The sequence below is a fragment of the Cervus elaphus genome, chromosome 27 (assembly GCF_910594005.1).
Source record: "Cervus elaphus chromosome 27, mCerEla1.1, whole genome shotgun sequence".
Lineage (NCBI taxonomy): Eukaryota > Metazoa > Chordata > Mammalia > Artiodactyla > Cervidae > Cervus > Cervus elaphus.
In genome coordinates, this window is record NC_057841.1 from 50272794 (window position 1) to 50281125 (window position 8332).

Sequence of the window (8332 nt, forward strand, 5' to 3'; positions counted from 1 at the left end):
GAACCTGTCATTTTCTGATGAGGGAAGTGATGTTACCAAATAATGCCTGAAGATTAATCTTAATTTTCTAGCACATATTATTGCATTTCCTATGTTACACTTTCACATTGTTAATTTTGCTGTTGTGGCTTTACAACACCTTTCTGAAAGAGGTCTGGGCACAAAGAATTTTCCCTATGTGAAGAAGAGATGGAGGTAGAGAGTCAAAAGTACCATCCTAAGGTAGCGACCTAGTTAGAATTTTATTTGATCGTTTAAAACCAAAGAAAATAAGTCAATCGATCCGATGAAGATGTTGCCTGCTTAGACTAACCATCTAAAAAATGAACTGATGCATGTATTCTTTCAACAAATAGTATTTGCCCTGGGTTTGGGAACATATGGAGCCTCAGTCATTGCGCTATCAGAGAAAAGGACCTAGAAATACTTTCAAAAGAGAGAGAAAATGTACAATAGACTCACAACACTGCTCTCGTGGTATAGTGAACAATGACTATCAGTATTTGCCTGCCCATAACATTCCTTTCCAAACTGCTCCTCTTCCAGTGAAGAGGATCCCACAAGGCTGCCATATTCTTAGATTACCTCAGTCCTATGGCCACAGTTGATTGGCCTGGAGGTGAAGAGTATCTGACTTCATCTGTGGCCATCAGAACCCTACCTAGGACCACTACCAGCCCATATAGCAACTTTGTGGCAATTAGAAAGATGTCCCTTACTCAGGACTCTTTTTGTGGCCATCTGTGAGGAAATTGGGAGAAGGAAATGGCAACCCACTCCAGTATTCTTGCCTGGAGAGTCCCGTGGACAGAGGAGCCTGGTGGGCTGCTGTCCATGGGGTCGCACAGAGTCGGACATGACTGAAGTGACTTAGCATGCATGCATGTGAGGAAATTATTGAAATCTACAATGTTTATGGTATGAACAGTGCCCCTGAGTTTGTGCAGTGACTTCCTCCAGCAGGAATTTTGAACTTCAAACTAAAAACAATATGACAGGCAATGTCTTTGATGATAACATTCAGGAGCCAAGGACAGTCATCCACTCTGACATATGGAGAAGGATGGTCTGCAGTGAGACAGAATGAAGTCAGTTGGTGGAAAGAAGCCAAATACAGAACAGAGGGAGGTGGTTCTGGTCATTTTGGGGCCACGATTCCAATTGTTCCTGGAGGCTCCACTGCCTCCCTGCCTCTCCCATTGTTTGGATGTTCAACTCTTTCTATTTTTCCACAACCAAAACATTCCTTTTTTCTGCTTACACAAGATCAAATGGAATTTTTTGTTACTTGTAACTAATGCAGCTGTGAGTTTAATTCCACTAATTTCCACATCCCTCAATTTTAAAAGCTAATGCGGGAGGACACATTAGCTTTAATCTCAACTTGATCAAGTATGATTTTTACACAAAGGGAAATGGCTCTGTCTCTATCTATTCCAACCCAGTAAGTAGTTTCTCATTCTATGTCCATGCCTAAAAAGAAAATTACATGTTGGCTGCCCACTTTAATTGTTTGTAATCACTGAAATTTGCAATCCTATCCTGTGGTGTGTTCTGAGACCTCTCCTCATGGGGCAGTCTTTCAGCGTGTTCTGTTGGCAGTATCTGTAGCAATTAGAAAATTGGGAAATGTATAAAATCCAGAGAGATATCAATTTCGGCATTTCTTTTCTTCAATCAACATTGTTGTTAGACATGTGTGGAACCCTAAAAAAAATTAAATGGAACCATGGGTTTTACTACTGACGTATAGAGCTCATCTTGTTCCACAAATCCTTCGTTACCCCATTGGTAAATTCAAATCTCTTAGGTTGGTGCAAAAGTAATTATGTTCTTGCATTGTTGAACTTTGCCATTTGATTAATATTGGAATACATTCTTAAATACAAGTGGTTGTGTTATACATCATTTTAATGCTCATTTCTTGCTTTATTTTTTTTTTGCTAATGATTTATTACTTGCTGTGTATTTTATATTTATTTTAGACTATTGACATGATGTTATACAAAAAGCAAATTCAAGCAATTTTCTTATTTGAGTTCCAAATGGGTCATAAAGCAGCAGAGACAACTCACAACATCAATAATGCAGTTAGCCCAGAACCTGCTAACGAACGTATGGTGCAGTGATCATTCAAGAATTTTTGCAAAAGAAACAAGAGCCTTGAAGAAGAGGAGCAAAGTGGCTGGCCATCGGAAATTGACATTGACCAGGTGAGAGGATCATTGAAGCTGATCTTACAACTACGGGCTGAAGAACTCAACATCAACCATTCTATAGTCGTTCAGCATTTGAACCAAATTGGAAACATGAAAAAATACAATAAGTGGGTGCCTCATGAGCTGACAGGAAAAAAAAAAACAAAACTGTCGTTTTGAAGTGTCATCTTCTCTTATTCTACGCAACAACAAACCATTTCTCTATTGGATTGTGACGTGCAACAAAAAGTGGATTTTATACAACAACCGGTTTTGACCAGCTCAGTGATTGGTCTGAGAAGACCAGAAGTGCCAAAGCACTTCCTAAGCCAAAGTTGTACTAAAAAAAAGTCATGGTCACTGTTGGTGGTTGCACAATCAACGCTTCAAAAGTTGAGTGAATCGGACTATGAAGCTTTTCCTCATCCACCATATTCACTTGTTGTTGTTATTCAGTCATGTCTGATTCTTGGACTGCAGAACTCTAGGCTTTCCTGTCCTTCACTGTCTCCCGGAGTTTGCTCAAACTCATGTCCGTTGAGTCAATGATGCCACCCAACTATCTCATCCTCAACTTTGTTTAGAGGTCAGTATCTTTATTAGACCATCTTCCCCCCAAGGGTACATGACTCTTCCTTATGCTTCTCTTTATCAGATTGGATTTTAATTTATAGTTACAGCCAACAATGCAAGGCAGGAAAATTGAATCTTTTTAGTGTGCATGTATAAACATATCTGGGCTTTCCTGGTGGCTCAGCAGTAGAAAATCTGCCTGCCAATGCAAAAAACCCAGGTTTGATCCCAGGGTTGGGAAGATCCCCTGGAGAAGAGAATGGCTCCCCACTCCAGTTTTCTCGCCAGGGAAATCCCATGGACAGAGGAGCCTGGTGGGCAATACCGTCCATGGGGTTGCAAAAGAGTTGGACATGATTTGGTGACTAAACAACAACAAATACACATATCTAATTAAACGCAACTATAAATCATAAGACTAATTTTAAAACAAACATAAAAGAACTGAGGTCCATCCTTCTACCCATCTTCAATGTGCTTCAAATGTGTATTTTCTCTTTGGAATAGGAGGGAGTTATTTGGAACCACGTCATCTGGCAAATCAAGCCACAGTATGCAATTTCAGGTTTGAGAAAAGCATTATTAAGTTATAAGACTGATTTTCTATATGGCTCAAAAGCTGCTTCCCAAAAAAATTTCCAAAGGAAATCAGCAAAAAACTTTCCGGCAGGGGAAGCATCCTTAAAATAGTTATGTAATCTTCTAAAGAGATTACTCAGAAGGGGAACCACTCATTTGGATAGAAGAGGATGTATATGCTTGTCATTTAAAAGAAGTTAAGAGATAAAAAAGCATAAACAAATGCATGTGCAGCAAATACAGCAACATATATATTTATGTTTCTAGAATAGTCACCAAAGGATTTTGGAAAAATTGGCTATAGATAATCAAATTAGACCTTCACCTTACGTTGTAGCCTAAAATAAATTCCCAATATATCAAAGTGAAAAAAATAAAGTCATATGAGTTTTAGTGATTAAAAATGTGAATGAAGTATAAGTGGACATTTTAAATGGTCTTGGGACAGATTTTCTAAGCATAAAATTATGGAAAAAATGTAAATGCAAGAATGATATATCTGTTTACATAAAACATAAGACCAAAAAACATTTTCTAGGAACATTGTACATTACAGAGTGAAGTAAGTCAGAAAGAGAGACACAAATATCGTATAATAACACAGATATGTGGAATCTAGAAAAATGTACAGATGAACCTATTTGCAGAGCAGGAATAGAGATGCAGGCATAGAGAATGGACACATAGGCATGAGAGGGGATCAAGAGGGATGAACTGGGAGATTGGGATCGACATATGTGCTCTGCCACACGTAAAACAGACAGCTAGTGGGAACCTGCGATACAGCACAGGAAACTCAGCTCTGTATTCTGTGTTCTCTGTATCCTCCCCACCCCTAGATGAGTGGGGTGGGGAGTGGGGTGAAAGAGAAGTCCAAGAGGGAGGGGACATTTGTGCACATGTTGCTGATTCACTTGTACAACACTGTAAAGCAACTAAACTCTAAATTTTGAAAAAGAGAGAGAAATATTGTGCATTAAATAAAGCAAAGATTCAATACCCTTAATACTATATAGAGCAAAAATTTTTTTTTAATTTATATAAACATGAGTTGTTTTTTAAAATGTTCAGTTTTACTAGGCACCAAAAACATGGCACATTATAAGTTTTGTAACTAGAGTAATATTTCTAAGTATCTGACTAATGTGGGGTGTGTGGGGTTTTGGTTTTGGATTTTGTTTGTTTTGCTTTGCTTAATGGTTCTTAATTTTGCTTAATGAACACTTGACGTTCCCCAGCCTATGAAATCCATCTCTGTTGAGTTAAGGGGAAGGAGAAGAGCTGTGAGAGTGGGGGGCAGGTAGTACTCTTATCATAAGAAAAAGGAAGAGTTAATAATTTGCTTTCGATATCCAAAATAGGTTTGTACGGCATGGTAAAAGTCTTGAGAGACAGACTTTGTCAGGAGAAACAAGATTTGCAAATTCCTAGAATAGCCAGGAGAGATAAGAAAGCCTTCCTCAGGGATCAATGCAAAGAAATAGAGGAAAACAACAGAATGGGAACGAGTAGAGATCTCTTCAAGAAAATTAGAGATATCAAGGGAACATTTCAGGCAAAGATGGGTTCGATAAAGGACAGAAATGGTATGGACCTAACAGAAGCAGAAGATATTAAGAAGAGGTGGCAAGAATACACAGAAGGACTGCACAAAAAAGATCTTCATTACCCAGATAATCACAATGGTGTGATCACTGACCTAGAGCCAGACATCCTGGAATGTGAAGTCAAGTGGGCCTTAGAAAGCATCACTACGAACAAAGCTAGAGGATGTGATGGAATTCCAGTTGAGCTATTTCAAATCCTGAAAGATGATGCTGTGAAAGTGCTGCACTCAATATGCCAGCAAATTTGGAGAACTCAGCAATGGCCCCAGGACTGGAAAAGGTCCGTTTTCATTCCAATCCCTAAGAAAGGCAATCCCAAAGAACGCTCAAACTACCGCACAATTGCACTCATCTCACATGCTAGTAAAGTAATGCTCAAAATTCTCCAAGCCAGGCTTCAGCAATACGTGAACCGAGAACTTCCAGATGTTCAAGCTGGTTTTAGAAAAGGCAGAGGAACCAGAGATCAAATTGTCAATATCCGCTGGATCATCGAAAAAGCAAGAGAGTTCCAGAAAAACATCCATTTCTGCTTTATTGACTATGCCAAAGCCTTCGACTGTGTGGATCACAATAAACTGTGGAAAATTCTGAAAGAGATGGGAATACCAGACCACCTGACCTGCCTCTTGAGAAACCTGTATGCAGGTCAGGAAGCAACAGTTAGAACTGGATATGGAACAATGGACTGGTTCCAAACAGGAAAAGGAGTACGTCAAGGCTGTATATTGTCACCCTGCTTATTTAACTTAGATGCAGAGTACATCATGACAAATGCTGGGCTGGATGAAGCACAAGCTGGAATCAAGATTGCTGGAGAAATATCGATAACCTCAGATATGCAGATGACACCACTCTTATGGCAGAAAGTGAAGAGGAACTAAAAAGCCTCTTGATGAAAGTGAAAGAGGAGAGTGAAAAAGTTGGCTTAAAGCTTAACATTCAGAAAACTAAGATCATGGCATCTGGTCCCATCACCTCATGGGAAATAGATGGGGAGACAGTGGAAACAGTGTCAGACTTTATTTTTTTGGGCTCCAAAATCACTGCGGATGGTGACTGCGGCCATGAAATTAAAAGACGCTTACTCCTTGGAAGGAAAGTTATGACCAACCTAGACAGCATATTAAAAAGCAGAGACATTACTTTGCCAACAAAGGTCTGTCTAGTCAAGGCTATGGTTTTTCCAGTGGTCATGTATGGATGTGAGAGTTGGACTGTGAAGAAAGCTGAGCGCTGAAAAATTGATGCTTTTGAACTGCGGTGTTGGATAAGACTCTTGAGAGTCCTTTGGACTGCAAGGAGATCCAACCAGTCTATCCTAAAGGAGAGCAGTCCTGGGTGTTCATTGGAAGGACTGATGCTGAAGCTGAAACTCCAACACTTTGGCCACCTCATGCGAAGAGTTGACTCATTGGAAAAGATCCTGATGCTGGGAGGGATTGGGGGCAGGAGGAGGAGGGGACGACAGGATGAGATGGCTGGATGGCATTACCAACTCAATGGGCATGAGTTTGAGTAAACTCTGGGAGTTGGTGATGGACAGGGAGGCCTGGCGTGCTGCAATTCATGGGGTCGCAAAGAGTCAGACACGACTGAGCGACTGAACTGAACTGATAGCTCCTGTTTAACCAGACTAGGGGCTCACCCAGGAGGGCTCAGAGCATGCAGTCTACTCTCCTGTGGAAGGAAGAAACTTCCATCTCTGCCCATGATGGCTAAACGCCGAGATGGGTTGACTTCGGGACAAGAAGGATATAATTTCGAGGCAGCAGGGAGTACAAAGACAGACCTTTCCTGCTCAAACGAAGAGAACAGCAGAGAGATATTGATCTTTTTTTCCCCTTACCACTTATGCCAGGCAGATACTTAAAAACATCCAAATAAATTTTAGGGAGCCCAAGGCCATTGAGGCTAGCAGTTTCCTTCCCAGATGCGACACAGGAAAAACCCTACCTAGAGTTGTTTCAAGCCCACAGAGAGGCTGAGCAGGGGGTGCGCGGTTAGACAAACCACACGCTCCTGGTTCTCCATGGCCAGCTTGCAGCAAACAAAGGATTCACGTGAAGCCACAAGCCTTGGTAGAGAGTGCAACAAGGCTGATAGGGTCAGAGGACCACAGAAGCAAGCTCAAAAACCTCAGCAGTGGATGCTAGAACATCATCCCAAGAGGCCGGGTGGGGGCATGTGTCTTTCAGCAGCACCAGGTTCAGGTAACGGATCATTCCAGTGTCCAAGAAGCTGTTGCCTCATGAGGAACTGGTTTCTGAAAAGTCTGAATTTGTACATCAAAAATACGTGTTTAACCAGAGGACCCGGGAATACTGTTCAAAGGCTCCCACCATCCAGAGGGGAGGCACTCACAAGGAATACCAGAGCGTTTTCAAAGCACAGTGAAACTACACTTCTAACATGCGCAAATGTAACTTGAGTAATTGACCCCCCTGCTAACATGATAGCTTTTTTTTTTTTCCTTCTTGAGTTTTATTTTTTTATGTTGTACATTTTGATATTGTCTTTTTTTTTTCTTTTTCTTTTTTTTTCCTGAAAATTCCGTGGGCAGAGGAGCCTGGCAGGCTACAGTCCATGGGGTCACAAAAGAGTCAGACGTGACTGAGCCACTGAGCGCATGAACATTGTCTTCCATTTCTTTTAAAACCATGCATTGCCTTTGAAATAAATGAATACAATAAACATTTTAAAGATATGCTTTTTATTTTAAACAAGAAGAGGAATCTAACAGAATGAAAGAGAATTAAGCAGAAGAAAATCTAGGCTGATGTTTTAGCTACAATTAAGTTCTCTAAAGTTATGTACAATTGGTTCTCGGTATCTACGCATCCCACTTTCACAGTGGGTTGAATCCACCAATGTGGAACCTGCAGATACGGAAGCCCCAGTGTCCCCACACCTTGTATTAGTATATAAGAGACTGGAACAGCTGTGGATTTGGCTATCTGGAACCAGTATCTCCCATGGATACCGAAGGGTGACTGTGTACAATAAAAATTCGAAGGTTAACAAAACTGCTTTCCTTAATTTAGACACACCTTACTTCATATATATCTCTTTTACAAAATTTTAAGATGAAAATGAGCCATCTCCTCCACTGCCTTTCATCATCTGTATTGGGGAAGTCCGGTATATCCCTGCCTAATTAAGCATATGCTTACTGGGATTAGCGCTGGAGAAGAGATTTACCACCTAGCGAGGCTCGCGAGGCTCCCAGCACCATCTGTGCAGTGAGCGGTTCCTGGAGGAAAGAGCGGGACAGAGATCTGGTGACTCACGGGACCCAGTAAAGATGCTGTCGAGACTCACAGAAAACAGGATATGGTAATTCTCTCGAGGCTTAGCCCAGCTCTGCTGTGGTTT